At 35.7% G+C, this 14,947-nt stretch overlaps 1 pseudogene; it reads left to right on the top strand.

Annotated features, from left to right (window-relative positions):
• Positions 1-2,637: 2,637 nt before the first annotated feature.
• On the top strand, positions 2,638-6,602 carry LOC110755288 (uncharacterized; annotated as a pseudogene).
• The last annotated feature ends 8,345 nt before the right edge of the window (positions 6,603-14,947 follow it).

The raw sequence follows: 14,947 nt of genomic DNA, 5'->3' as shown, positions 1-14,947 counted from the left end.
CTACATTGATGCCCATGCCAGTCAAACAAGAAGCCAATGCCCAACTTGTGCCTTTCCCAGGTTATATGCCAATTCCAGTAAGAAATAGTTTTAATCCTCTAAGCCAGCCTTCTCTACGCCCTAATTATCAGAAAGCTTTGAATAGCAAACATTGTATTTTCTTTCAGTTTTCAAAGTTCTCTCAGTGTTTATAGACCTAAGGCAACTCCTAATAGTTGTGAGTGAGAGTGGAGTGTGAGTGTCCTGCGTGGCATTGCTTGGTTTCATTGAACTAAGATTTCTGTAAGTTTTACTTTGTTTTCAAAGCTTCCACAGTTAATAATATTTCCAATTAATATTATTTTCTGTGTTTATCTTCATAGTCCTTCAAATTCTAATTTACGATAATTCAATTATTTTCATTAATTTGTATTCTCATTTTAATTAAATTTAGTGCTCACATAATTTTTTATTTTTATAATTTATTCACCTACGTTAATTTTCTTTTGAGTTTATGATTAATTTATTAGTTTCAATTTACATTCATTCATTAATTTACTTTATTCATTATTTCTCTATTTTTTATTTCTTAGTTGCTCAAACCATCTTCCAAGCCAATTACTTAGTCATACTCTTTATCCTCTTCCGTAGGTAACTAGTCTATTTCCTCTTCTAAGTCTTCAAGCCATTAAACACATAAGCCCACAAAGTCAAGTTTTCCAAAGTCCAAGTTTTCCACCTATAACTAGTTAAAATCCTTTTTAATCTAGTTCTTTTAAATTATAGGTCCTAATATATATATATATATATATATATATATATATATATATATATATATAATAATAGGAAATCTCTTCAACTTCAACTGTGCGAATATAGAGTAACAGGAAATCAAATTAGTCAACATAGGGCTCTATGTAAATGTAATAACATGAAATCTTCTCTATTTATTTATTATATATAAATATATTATTAAAGAGATTTCAGTAATGGGGCGGGTAGGGGAACCCGTTCCCCAATGAAGGCGGGGATGGGGAATCTCCGCTTAGAATATTACGGGTATGAATGCGGGGATGGGGGAAAAATGCTTAACGGGGATGGGGATGGGAATGACATACCCATCCCCGATTCGACCCATTGCCATCCCTAGTCGGGGCAGTATTTAATGCCAATATTGATTTGATGACTTTTGCAAGTTCCATCACTTGTGGAGGCAATTTGGTCAACAAATTATTAAAAAGTTCATTCATTTTAAAATAATAAATATAAATATAAATTTTCAAAGAATTAGTTTGAAAATAAAAATAATTTTTAACAGTAAAAAACACACAAAATACTAAATGCATATTTGATGACTTTTCCAAGTCAAGTCCACTCAAGATTACAAATTTTCCAAGTTTTGTTTGATTCTGACATTATCCGAATGTATAGATTAATCCAAAACGTATTTGTCCAACCGAGGGGTTTACCTCAGTGGTGAGGTCACCACTTTGAATCCCAGGAAAAGTGCCCCCTCCCCAAATAGCTGCATTTAAAAAAAATTAAAATTATTTTTTTCCAAAGCTCTTCCACAGTTCCTCAATTTACAAGACCACCTATTGATGTAGTAGGAAGCAATAATTGGTTTTGGTGACCAATACATATGAGACGATCATGGATAGGGCTGGAGCCTGGATGGAAAATGTTGCTATTTTTATCGTTTGTGGAAATTTCAAAAGCAGAAGTTATTGGGTATTTGATCATGGATTCAAATTTTCAAAAGCAGAAGTTATTGGTTATTGGCTGTGAGTTTTAGTTTTCGTCTTGGTATGCGTCTCTTGCGGTCATGTTCTGTTAAAATATGTCATGTGTTGCCTTATAAACAACGTTTGTTTGTTAAAATGGGTCGTCTATTCTTATCTTTGACAATTTTTTTTGCTCATTTTTCAATACAGAGACCAGTGGCGGAGGCACTTGGGGACCAGTGCAGTCACTGGCCCCCACTGAAATTTTATTAAAAAAAAAATTAGTACTAGTATTAGAAGTCTGAAGCCATATGGATATGGGCCAAAGAAGACTTCAGCCAAAGAAGTCAAGTCATAGACTCATAGTGGCGTGTTCCAGTAGATTTCAACATGGGCCAGCCAAATATCCTAAAATTATACACTACCTATTCCTAAAAGGATTAGAATTATTATTATTATTATATATTGCCTTCTAGTATAAATAGATAAACCTAAGCCTTTTTCTCTTTTCTTCAGTCAGAAACAACCAGCCAGTTACTTGTGAGTTTTTTTTTTTCTTCTCAAATTCTAATTATATTATCAAGTTTTTTTTATTTCTATTGATTTTAATGGGTCTTTCAATTTATGTGTAGATTATCAAAGGAAAAAGGCTTTGGAGATATTTGGTAAATCACTATTCAACTCCAAGTATGTATTTGTCTATCCCTTGTAATTTTTCTTGTGTAGTATGTAATTCTTTATCCCTTTAATGCAATTGTGAACTTCTGTTGGTGAAATTTTAATTTTATTTTATAAATTTCTATATATATGATTCTCTATTAGTTTGATTAATATATTGCTTTGAATTGAATGCTCAATTTGCTTCGGTCTATAATTTTGAGAAGATGTTCATAATTGTTTCGATTTAAACATAGTTCATATATGTGTTTCAGTTATGGAAAGATTTTTCAAAAGAAAATCAAAGTTTGAGTTAGTGGAGTCGTCACCTGCAAAGAGTCAAAAGAAAAATGAAAGTAGTTCAAACCAAACTACAGAAGTTAACTTACAAAATCTGCCATCTGATCCCGGATTACGTAATCAAATATTGAGTTACCATCCAAATGTTCGAGACCAAGTTCGAAGAGCTTATCTCCAAAAAGGTCCTTGTCAACCTCAAGGGCATAATTTTCCTTACAAAAATTTTGGAGCAAAACAAAGACGATTTAATCATGGTTGGTTTAGTGAGTGTCACGCCCCGGACCCGGGGGTAGGCGGAAACCCCGCGCCCGGTGCGTGAGAAAATAAAAAGTAAAATAAAAAGAAAACCAAAACAGGGGTTTAAAATAAACTTCTCTTAAAAAGTAAAATAAAAAGAAGCCCGAAACAAGGGTTTAAAATAAACTTTTCTTATAAAAATAGATCCCAAAATCTTACAGCTTTACAATTAATAAATAAAACTCTATCACTCTCATCTAATTTAGCCTCAACTGGCTTAGTCCTTGACTTGCCCTCTAGTTCATCTGAAAAATTAAACAGGGTGAGGGATGAGCAACCACAGCTTAGTAGGGACATGAGACCTTACCACAGTAGATTGATATAACTAAATTAAGTGACATGCAATCACACAACCAAATATCACATTAATAATAATAATGGATGAATGCTCTTCATCTAATCCCGTTAATTCATATAACTGGACAAGCAGACCTGCACGTCCCATACCATGCTTATACCACTTGGTCCCGAATGCCCATTTATATGAACTAACACCCATTTCAATCATCCCATAATTCCCCTTTTGTTAGTCATCTTGTCTAACTCCCTTTCGCCAGTCCCGAATCACCCAATAAAAACATGTGCACTGTGGGATCCCTGAGACCTGGTACCTGCCAAGAGTTAGACTCAACTACACAAAAGACTATTTCCATTACCCTCTTTTCCGTCATTATTTTCTCCAACCAACATCTCCAACTAATTTCCATGACATGATATAGTTATGCCTATCAAATAATAATATCATGCATTATATAGTGCTCACGAAATTTAATTAAATCAATCCCTGTAAAGGCTCCCAAGAAATCCCTACCTCGATTTCAAAGCATAAATCCAATTTAGTAAACCACAAGCAAAGCTCTCTATCTCCTCCAATAACATATTTTCCTTGCATCTCTCTTTAGTCCTCTCTAACAACTATCACACTGTATACATGTTATCTCTATATGTAGTAGTAAACAACTTGTAAATGTAAGCTTTCTATTTATACTAGAATAAACATTCTATCATCACTTAAGTAGTCAACACGTTTTAATCTTGGTGCCCAAGTAATTTTCCTTCCACTCCAAGTCATTACAAGATGAGAATGTATATTATGAAGACACGTACTAGTAAAATAATGACTCAACTATATCTTTCATTAATATCCCAATAGCTTGCAAGTTTAAAAAGATGACTTGCACAATTGACTTGCACGTCAAACTCAAAGCAAAGGAAAACTATCACCTTCAATTAGTAAATATTTCTCTCTATGACCCACATCAATAACTCTACACCAAGAATTATAATGTTTTAAAACACATTCTAAGACAATAATAATACACACACACACACACACATATATATATATATATATATATATATATATATATATATATATATATATATATATATATATATATTAAAACAAAGCTTCTTATTCAATTCAACATATAAAAATATAAAAATAATTAATAAAATAAAATGCTTATAATTACTACTATAAACGTAAAACAATATCTATATATAAATATATATCCAAGATAATTACTTATATATAATAATGTTTATTCCTCTTTAATAAATACTTTTAAATTTTTTAAATACGGACTCTCACAGTGAGTTTCCTACTTGGTTAGAGTGCAGCATAGAAAAAGATGCTGCCTTTTGTCTATGTTGTTATCTCTTTAAACCTGATATTGGAGAGCAATCTGTTGTTGGGGTTGGATTTTCGAATTGGAAGAAAAAAGATAGACTACAAATTCATGTTGGAGGACCGAATAGTGCCCATAATAAAGCTTGGAGAAGTTGTGAGGTCTTATTAAACCAAAAGCAGCATATTGAAACAATTCTCTCAAAACACTCAAAGCAAGATCAAATTGATTATCGAACCCGTTTAGGTGCATCAATTGGTGTTAGTAGAATATTGTTACAATGAGGGCTTCCATTTCGTGGGCATGATGAATCCGAAAATTCAACCAATCAAGGGAATTTTCTTGTATTTTTACGATGGCTATGTTGTTTCAATGATGATATAAAAGCTGTCACGCTAAAAAATGCTCCTGAAAATATGAAGTTGACATCACCTGATATCTAGAAGGACATTTCAAGTGCTATTTCAACTGAGATTATCAATGCAATCATCAGGGATATTGGTGATTCATTATTTGCCATTCTTGTTGATGAATCATGTGACATGTCTTCAAAGGAGCAGATGGCAATTGTGCTACGTTATGTCGATAAAGGTCAGTTAATTAAACGTTTTGTAGGTATTGTGCATGTTACAGATACTAAATCTTCCTCACTCAAGTTAGCCGTTGATGATTTCTTTTCGAGACATGGATTAAGCATCTCTAGATTGCGAGGGCAGGGTTATGATGGCGCAAGTAATATGAGAGGTGAGTTTAGTGGTCTTAAAACACTCATTCTAAATGAGAATGACTCTGCTTTTTATGTTCATTGTTTTGCTCATCACCTTCAACTAGCTCTGGTAGCTGTGGCAAAGAAACATTCAGAAATTGCAGATTTATTTACTATGGTTTCTAATGTGGTGAATGTTGTGGGTGCATCTGCTAAGCGCCGTGATATGTTGAGAGAAAAGCATGCTGATGCAATTTTTGAAGCACTCAATAATAATGAGCTCTTAAGTGGGCAAGGCCTGAATCAAGAAACTAATCTTAAGCGGTCTAGTGATACACGATGGAGCTCTCATTATGATTGTTTAATTAGTTTGGAAAACATGTTCCCGTCTGTGATAGATGTGCTTAAGATTGTAAGAACAGATGGATCAGGTTACGAACAAAAATTTGAAGCAAAGGTTCTATTGACTTTTATGCAATCATTCAGCTTCATTTTTGGTTTACACTTGATGAAAAGAATTTTGGGAATCACAAACGACTTGTCTCAGGCATTACAAAAGAAAGATCAAGATATTGTGGATGCCTTGGACTTGGTCAAAATATGTAAAGGAAGATTGCAAAGTATGAGAGATAATGGTTGGGATTCTTTACTTGATCAAGTTTCTTTCTTTTGTGGCAAGTATCATATTGAAATTCCAAAAATGGATGACAGTTTTTCCAGTGGAGGGAGACCAAAACGTAAAGCTCAGCCCATCACAAACTTACATCATTATCGTGTTGATTTATTTGTTGATGTCATTGATATTCAGCTCCGAGAGTTAAATGATCGGTTCAATGAGAAGAATACTGAATTACTTCTTTGTATGGCATGCTTGAGTCCAAGTAATTCATTCTCTGCTTTTGATAAAGCAAAGTTGATGCGACTTGCCCAATTTTATCCAAGTGATTTTTTTGAGCATGACCTCAAATTACTCGAAGAACAACTTGAGAATTACACAATGAATTTATAGAATTGAAAGGGATTACTGATCTTGCGCAAAAGATGGTTGAGATAAAAAAAGATCAGATCTACCCTTTAGTGTACTTGCTTCTGACACTAGCACTAATCCTACCTGTTGCGACCGCAAGTGTAGAGTGAGTATTTTCTGCTATGAATATTGTGAAGAATCGGTTACGCAATCGAATGGGGGATTTGTGGATGAATGATTGCTTGGTTGCTTATATTGAGAAAGACATTTTTAATAGTATAGATGACGAGGTTGGTATGCAACGATTTCAAAATATGAAAACTCGTCGAGGACAATTATGATTGTAATGAATAGAAAATATAGACAATATGATTTTTGATGTTTTGATGTCTAGTTCGAAATTTTTAATATTTATATTTTCTGAAAGGCCCCCAGACACATGAAATCCTGGCTTCGCCACTGACACAAACGTCGGTTGTTATTTGTTAATGACGTTGTTTGTTTTAACAACGACGGGGATTTACCGTCGTGATTTGCTTTTGGAAAAGATGTCGGTCGATTTCACGACTGTTTGAAAACCAGATACACGATGGTGAATTCCCGTCGTCTTTTTCATTTTTTGTAGTAGTGGGGAGAGAAGCCACCCACCCCTGAATGGGGTAGCGACTGCTGTATAATCTCTAGGGTTTTTTTTTCTCTCTTCAAACTCGAGAGAGAGTTTTTCCAAATATATGTGATTAAGATAAGTACTTTCTTACATGTAAAGAAGTTGCCAACCCTTAAAAATATATTGTTAACGGTTATATTGGCTGGCCCTTTATTTTCTTCTTATACAACCCTTAAACGTATTCTAGGGTTATAATGGCTGGCTCTTTATCATCATAAATAGTGTAAGATCAATTCAATCTTGTGTGCTCTAAATAATATAACTTTATCATATTATTACTTCGCATAGTGACGAAAGTATATATGGCCAAGACTGCACATTTGATCCACTCCTTTCTCATCTTGAATGCCATCCTCTTCACCAATATGGGTGCGTATATAAGTAGTCAATTCAATTATAGTAGCTTCATTAATTTACAGTATTCTTTTGTAGATAATTAATTATAATTACTAGCATATACTAAAAGACTCCTAATATTTACTTGTCATTATTTTCACTAACAATTATCATCCTTGTTATAAAGGTGGACATTTTGGAAATGTTATATGTTTTCTAGCTAGCACAGAGATACATATGGTTATGTACTTCAGATTTTTTTCCATTGATGCATGCAGATGTTCAAGCATATATTCCTACAAAAGCGTACATACGTACGTATACGGCTCGTGATCTTTTTCGTATACATTTTTGTTTAGTATGATGTATTTTTGTGTGTATTTATTTAGCAATGGCAGAGAGGTGTGAGAAAGAAGCAAACCGTGAAGGATGCAGTAGCTCACAACTAAGCGTAGTGTGGCATGGTTCATGTTGGAATTCAGGAAAATGTAACCAGAAATGCAAGAATTTGGAGGCCGCAATCTGTGGGCAATGTGAGATGTTACCCAGTCCTAAATGCTTCTGCTACCATAGATGTTGAATGCAATGAACAGATATTTCATACATGACTATTAATTTTTATTTAAATACAGTTAATTTCCAAAATGCTACATTAATATGCTTCCTAAAGGATTTTTCTTTATAGAATTAAATTCAATTTTAAGCACCCTATATTATATAAGAAGGAGAGAAACTTTCATGTCACGAAGATGTACAAGGCAACATTACCACGTAACTATCCTATACTTCTGTATTGGGGATGTGAAAGTGCTCCAATCCCATCCACAGTTGCACTAAAATGCACAAACAGTTCTATGTGACAGACTTCCAGACGAGGTGCTCAATCTTCTTATTTGAGTGATTTTTACAAATGGTCCTGAAGTTTACGAAGTTATCACCTTTTATTCTTAAGACTTATTTATGACACGGCTGATCCTCACAATGACTCTCCATACATCAAATTGGTCCATATCGTGAAATCACATTAGCGAGGGAACTGACCGGTCGGTAGTCGGCTACAACCGACCGTTCTGCATTTCTATTCTGAAAACCCCCAACAGAGTGTTGATTACTCAAAATTCATGGCCTGAAATAAGTGATGGTGGTATGATTACGAATACACTTTGGAAAAAAAAAAAAAGTGATGACTACTTGATTGGAAAAAAAAAGTGATGACTACTTGACTATCGAAAATTAATTCTCTGGCTTCTCCACCAACTCATATGACCTCATGTTCATATAATATAATCCTTTGTGAGGCCCAAATTTCCTTTGTGTTGTATGTATTATGTAATATGTAATATCTTCCCAATTTCAATTTTGTTTTCATCGAGGGTGTCCAAAGCAGAGAGTTTTTTTTTGTCTCTCTTTAATACTCTGAGATTGTTCAAACCTTTCCACACTTTCCACACTTGAGTGTCGGCCCTCATTCTTGTTTACCAAGTGCAAGTATTGGTCTCTTTACGAGGGGAACTTGCATGTCACAAAAATGTTGCTGTTTTGCTATTTTCATTCAATCATGACTTGTCATGTGGAATTTTTATTAAGTGTGACCGAACGTGATTAATTGGGGATAAAAAAAAACAATGTTATCTCTATAATATACAAGTTTTTCTCCTCTCCATGTGTTACGAACCTTTATACGTTTCACACAATAAAAAGCACTAAACTAAACACGCTGAAAAAGACGAAAAGGAAATCAAGAAATTCTCTACTACAAAAGCTTAACTTTTATCTTAGATACTAGCTAGTCAACTAGCCCTAGTAAACAAATTCAGACAGCCACTTGACCTGGTCTTTACCCACAAAACACTCTCATTCATGTTTACAGCTAGATCCATTGTATATCCTGTTGGCGACTCCTTATTTAGTTAGGATTTTGGTTCCTTACTATATTAGGATTTTAGTTACTGACCTATTTGTCTAGTCCAATTATAATTAAGATTTACTTCCTATTGTAATTTAGATATATTTCCTATTTTATTTAGGGTTAACACATCTTTGTACTTGTATAAATACCTCCATATTGGAGAAGAATAATATGAGCGTATCTTAGCATAATATTTACCCTACTTTGTTTGACATATCCCATTCACCCTAGGAGGGGAGAGTGGGGCCAGACACACTAGAAATATTGTTCTAGCCTCTCCTCTATTGGATCAAGTTAGCAAAAGTTTATTTGAAGCTCAAATTGCAGGCCTCGAATTGATCCAGTTTGTGTCTTTGTGGATAGGCGTGACTTTAGCCAAGCCCAACATAAAAAGATTGATTAATTAATGATGTAATTATGATGGATTGCGCGTATAATCTGACGTCTAATCAAGTCATTGTTCTTTAAATGGAGAACCGGCTCAGATTAGTTATTTTCTATGCCTCAATGAAGAGGACTTCAATATTCTACTTTTATGCATTGGTTCTTGTAAGATATCAAAGAAATAGCCCTAATCAGGCTAAAAAGTTTATGATCTGGCTAAAACAACTTTAGTCCGATGAGAACAGAAATGGACTAAAACAAAAGAAATAAGCTTCGTTAACTCAAATGTAATTAGAAAAACATGAGATGAGACTGAAGATTTTCTCCATTCAACCCATTATAATTGGTAATTCAAGTGAACACAATTGAAAAGCTGATAAACTCATGAATTGATAAGTAGATGCATAAAGAAATAGCAACTAGGAATCGATACAAAGTGTTGGTAGAGCAATAAACTTAAAAAGGTAACTCAAGAGTGGTCAACTGGATATCTGTTCACCCGTTTTGATTTGTTTCCTGTGATGGTAGGGTAAAATTCCTCATTGATTTGAAAACCATTTGTGGTTGACAAATCAACTTTCTTTGGTGTGTGAGCATGCCACTGTTAGCAATGAGAAACTCTAATAAACTTATAAAAAATGAAATAACTTGCGCCTCAAGTTACTGACTTCAAACAAATTATTGTGAATTTGGGTGAAGAATATCTCCCAAGTAAGTTCTTTTCTTGCCTCAGACTAGTAAGGACTTCACAATTTATCACAGTAACAAGAACTGGTAGTTCTAGCCAAAATTCAAGCTAGAAGAATAAATCAAACTGTTTGAAATAAAAACTACCTATTGCACGGTATTAAAACAAAAGAAAAGCTGCCAAGTCTTGGAAGTACAACACATTGGACTTTGACTTCTGCCTGTTTTGGTGAATCGGGCTGGACTGGATTGGATATATCTATACTGGAATTGCACGTCAGTATTTTCAACTGATGAGGTTCAGTTGGAAATCGATATCAATGTCGAGATTGGCAGAGCTTTAATCTGTTCTGGCCATGAAGAGGCTTGCTGGATGGGCAGAATTGATATTCCTTTAGTCTGGATTGGACTAGAAATGGCTGGATTGGTGATTGTTGATTTGGGGCTGCACCACAATGTCTGCTTTGCTTGATTATGAATCAACCAAGAGCTATTCTGGCGATTCCGAGTGCTTCGAAGCGTCCCTGGAAATTTGTTGAGGTTTTCATATTGTGAAAAACCCGAATTCTGTTTAATGTGGCCTATGCTGAGCCCAATTTGTGACAAAAGAAGTCTTGTTCCCTTTGTGAATTGTTTCTTTGAATTGGAATGAAATAAGTTATGGTTGTTTTGCTTGAGGGTTGGAAGAATTTTCAAACTGAATGGCTTGATTGCTTCAGAGTTTGAAGACTTCTGAGATTTGAATGACTCTGTTCTTTCGAATTTGTCAATGTAATTTGAGAGTTTTTGTCTTGATTGATTTTTTTTTTTTGCTGTCTTTTAATCTGTTCACCTCCTCTCATATTTATAGAGAACTCTGGAATGAGGGTTTTTTATTTTAATCCTTTAAGACTGGGTGGCAAATCTTTCAAAAAGATTTTCCTTTTCCAATGCCACAAAAAGGGGAAGTTATTATTCTGGCAGAGCCAAAATCATCAACAATCAGCCTCTATGATGGTCTTTTCCTAGCTTTTCTAGCGAACAACTCTCTTGTCTCCTGTTTGGTTTCTTGAAAAACACATCATGTTCCAATGTAGAGCCCTCGATGGTTATAGAAGGGCAACTTGGTTGTCCCTTCATTGTGGTCATTTTGAATGGTTTATGGGGAGTGTTCTTCTGGTTAACTTGCTTTCATTAACTCCCCATCACTTCTTTAGTTGAGAATTTTGACTTTCAACGTCACATGGGCCTCCTTTTTAAAAAAGAAATTTGTCAGAATATCTGCTTTGATTTGATTCGAGATCAACGGTGGTGATCAATTTCTTTGGGCTTTTGGAAATCTTTGAAACTGGGTCCCTTTTTTGCTAATTGGTCTTCAAGGGTTTGGGCTTCTAAAACCATCTAGGCTGATCTCTGTCTTTTTAAAACAAAGCCCAAAACTCCTTCTTCTGATATGGGCCAATTTTACTCGGGTTGGCGTGTGGAATTTGAGGCCCAAACAATATCTTAAGACTAAAATGATTAGTTGAGTTAAACAAGATGAGGTGTTGATCGAGTGTGAAGTCTGTTTCTAAGAGAAAAGCTGTGTCTTTGAGTGTGAAGTCTATTTCATGGTTCAAATCGCATTTAATGCGGGTTCTCAACTTTTTCCTTCGACGTCTGATTTTCCAGTTGTTGAAGTTGACTCTAAGTTTTATCTTGGGTAATTGTGCCATTAACTAAGTAACAAGTTTCAAAGTGTAAACAACGGCTTTATTCTGAAAAGTCAAAGATGTTGGGCTCGCCTGATATTAAGCCTTAATTTCCGAATATTGTGTATTCAATTAAGATTTTAAAAGAGTTTAAAAGAGTTTAAAAATGACAGGACCCGCCCCAGATTTCCTCGGAAATCGGGATGGACCCCGTCTTAATTCCGACATCCTTCAGATGTCGGGCTCACTTACTAAGAACCGAGACTTTCTACCAAAAATTTGGCAGAGTCTCCCCTGTAAAATGTACAAATCCCAAATTTCCAACCTGTTAAAAAGACACAATTTACAACCCAACAGCCAGCATGCTTTACACAAAACATAGTGTTTACAAACCATGGCCTCCGGCCTCACAATTCAAATCCTAATAGGGCAATAACAGAGCATATCTAACAGAATTCAAAATTTACAACGGAAACGAAGTTTAACATAAATGAAACCAACTTATCCTACAGAAGCTCGAGATTCAGTACTCAGGGCTCGGCTCGGCTGCTCAGTACAGTCAATTACTGTTTGTGGGGCGCAAAACAGAAAATTGTGAGTGGACAAAACAAAGTTTAGTTCCAATTAAACCAAAGTAATATATAACCCCACCATTTAGAAAACCATGCATAAAACCAATGCATTCAAAACTGTCATAGCCATATATATATAGTTTGCTCAAAAACCAGAGCTAAATCTGAAATCCACAGTGAAACTTACAAATCAACCCAACCGAAACTTTCCCCATTATACCCAAAACAAACTCTCGAAACACGTGCCCACTGGCACGACGACGAGCGAGGAAGTATCCTCACTCAGAAACAAGAATAAAATGAATAGCTATATATACATAGATATATATATATATATATATATATATATATATATATATATATCTATGTACGCCTGTAACAGCCCTCAAACGACTATGTGGCTAGGGACGAGCCGTCCAACTGGGGGACTAACTCTCAGCCAGCATGTATGGACGAAGAATCAAGACCTGTACGCCTGTAAATAGTCCTACGCGCGCAGACTACCCAATCAAGGGTCTACAACAACATCCCGTCAAGGATGCCCCGGGTTCCGACATTTACAAGTATCTCACATTTCCATAATCAAGTTACAATGTAGGGGAGGTACACAGGGTAGTGCTTATAGCACTTCAACCAACATTCTAAATCTCACCACTTTCCACATCTCATAACAACATTCCAGTACTCCCCACACATAAACCACAAAGATAGATAGTCATTTCTCAAACATCATTTATAAATGCTCAAGATACTTAAAATATGTCAAAACCCAGATATATCCCAAATACTTTACCAAAAATAATAGTTTCAACTTTAAAGTATAAGGTGAATTTTCATAAACCCTTAAATTCTTATGCATAGAAATTTCATCATAAAAATCATGCTGTTTATTTGAAAACAAAGTCCACTCACAAGTAGTCCCACGCTGCTTGATCCTGAGAAGGTCCCGCATGTTGTGTATGCGGAGTCGAATTCCCTATTTCAGAATACGAACACGATATTAAAATCAAATGCTTCAAACGAGAACTTTAAATTAAAATCCTAATTTCCTGGGTTTCAAGTAAGCACGAGGAAACGTTCCTAAGGTCCAACTAAGGGTCAACCGGACGGTCAAACTTTCCAAATTGGTCAACCAGGCCCAAGGGACCCACGACCTTAGTTTTACAATCCGGAAGTTCCTAGGAGTCCCACACGGTCTAGGATATACGTCTTGTAAGTTTAGTCCAAATCGGACGGTCGGATAGTTCACGATCAGACGATTATCGTAAAACATAACTTTAAATCATTGAATCAGAATATCCGGGGCTCCGATTCACGATCCGTGAAATCCTACACGATCCTAGGAATACAAGGAACAACATACCTGAATTTGGATTTGATCCAACGGTCCAAACATAACAAACTCGGAAATCGTACAATATGCAAAATCCGTTCGGGGCTCAAACGGTATCCGAATTGAGATCCGAGCACACGTATGCGCTCATGACAACACAGGGATCATTTTAGGATAAAATGTGACCCCACCATACTACTCATGCGCCGCCCCAAGCGCCGGCAGCGCGTGGGTAGCTTGATCAAAATCTGGCAGTCGGAAAAACTTCAAACCACCGGGCAAGCTTCCTACCCTAGCTAAAAGACACTATTTGGAGTCACTTTTGTTCTTGGACAAACCCTAAAACGTTGACAGAAGTGGCCGAAATTTCAATTTGAAAACCGGCCAAACTTAGGGTTCGAAATCGAGTTGCTAACTTTAGAAATCACCCAAATCCTATCCAACAGGTAGCTAGAGCACGAAGAGTAGATAAATTTCCATACCTTGCTCGTCGGAATTGGTGGCCGGACGACAGAGATCGAAGGCCGTGAAATTTCTGTCAAAACCGGCTGGGTTCCAAGCTTTTCCAGCGAAATTCGTCGGTTCCATGGCTGGGTTGGCCAGGAAAGGAAGAGGGAGAGGTGGCGCATCAAACCGGTCAGACTTCGTGATCGGTGGCTTTGGCGGCTGGAAGGTGACGGCTGGAAGAAAAATCGTAGGGGGGGTAGAGAGAGGAATGAGGGTTTTTCTGACTTTTTAATCAAAATTAAACTTTAAAAATATTACGGTTGTGCCACTGGAGGTTTTTATCTCCTATCTTCCTCGTTACAAGTCCAATTCAAACCCACCGCATATCCACGGACTTGTCTCGCTACGACCTTCCTAAAAATACCAGCCACTGCCTCGAAATCCTTCCGGATAAAAATGACCTTTTTGCCCCTACCCTTGAGGGTAAAATTGGAAATTCAATTTAATTAAATTAAATTAATTAATGAATAATCTTATTTTGGGTCGGGATGTTACATAAAAGTTTGGGTGTATTCATTTCAGATTTTAAAAGAGTTTGTAAAAGTTTGGGTGTATTCAATTTAGATTTCAATTGACATTAAAAAAAATACATCGAAATCTAGGTGTATTCAATTATGACTT

This window comes from Prunus avium, chromosome 1, assembly GCF_965620075.1.
Source record: "Prunus avium chromosome 1, drPruAviu1.hap1.1, whole genome shotgun sequence".
Taxonomy (NCBI): domain Eukaryota; kingdom Viridiplantae; phylum Streptophyta; class Magnoliopsida; order Rosales; family Rosaceae; genus Prunus; species Prunus avium.
Note: the sequence above shows the minus strand (reverse complement) of the source record. Positions and strands in the feature narration are given on the sequence as shown.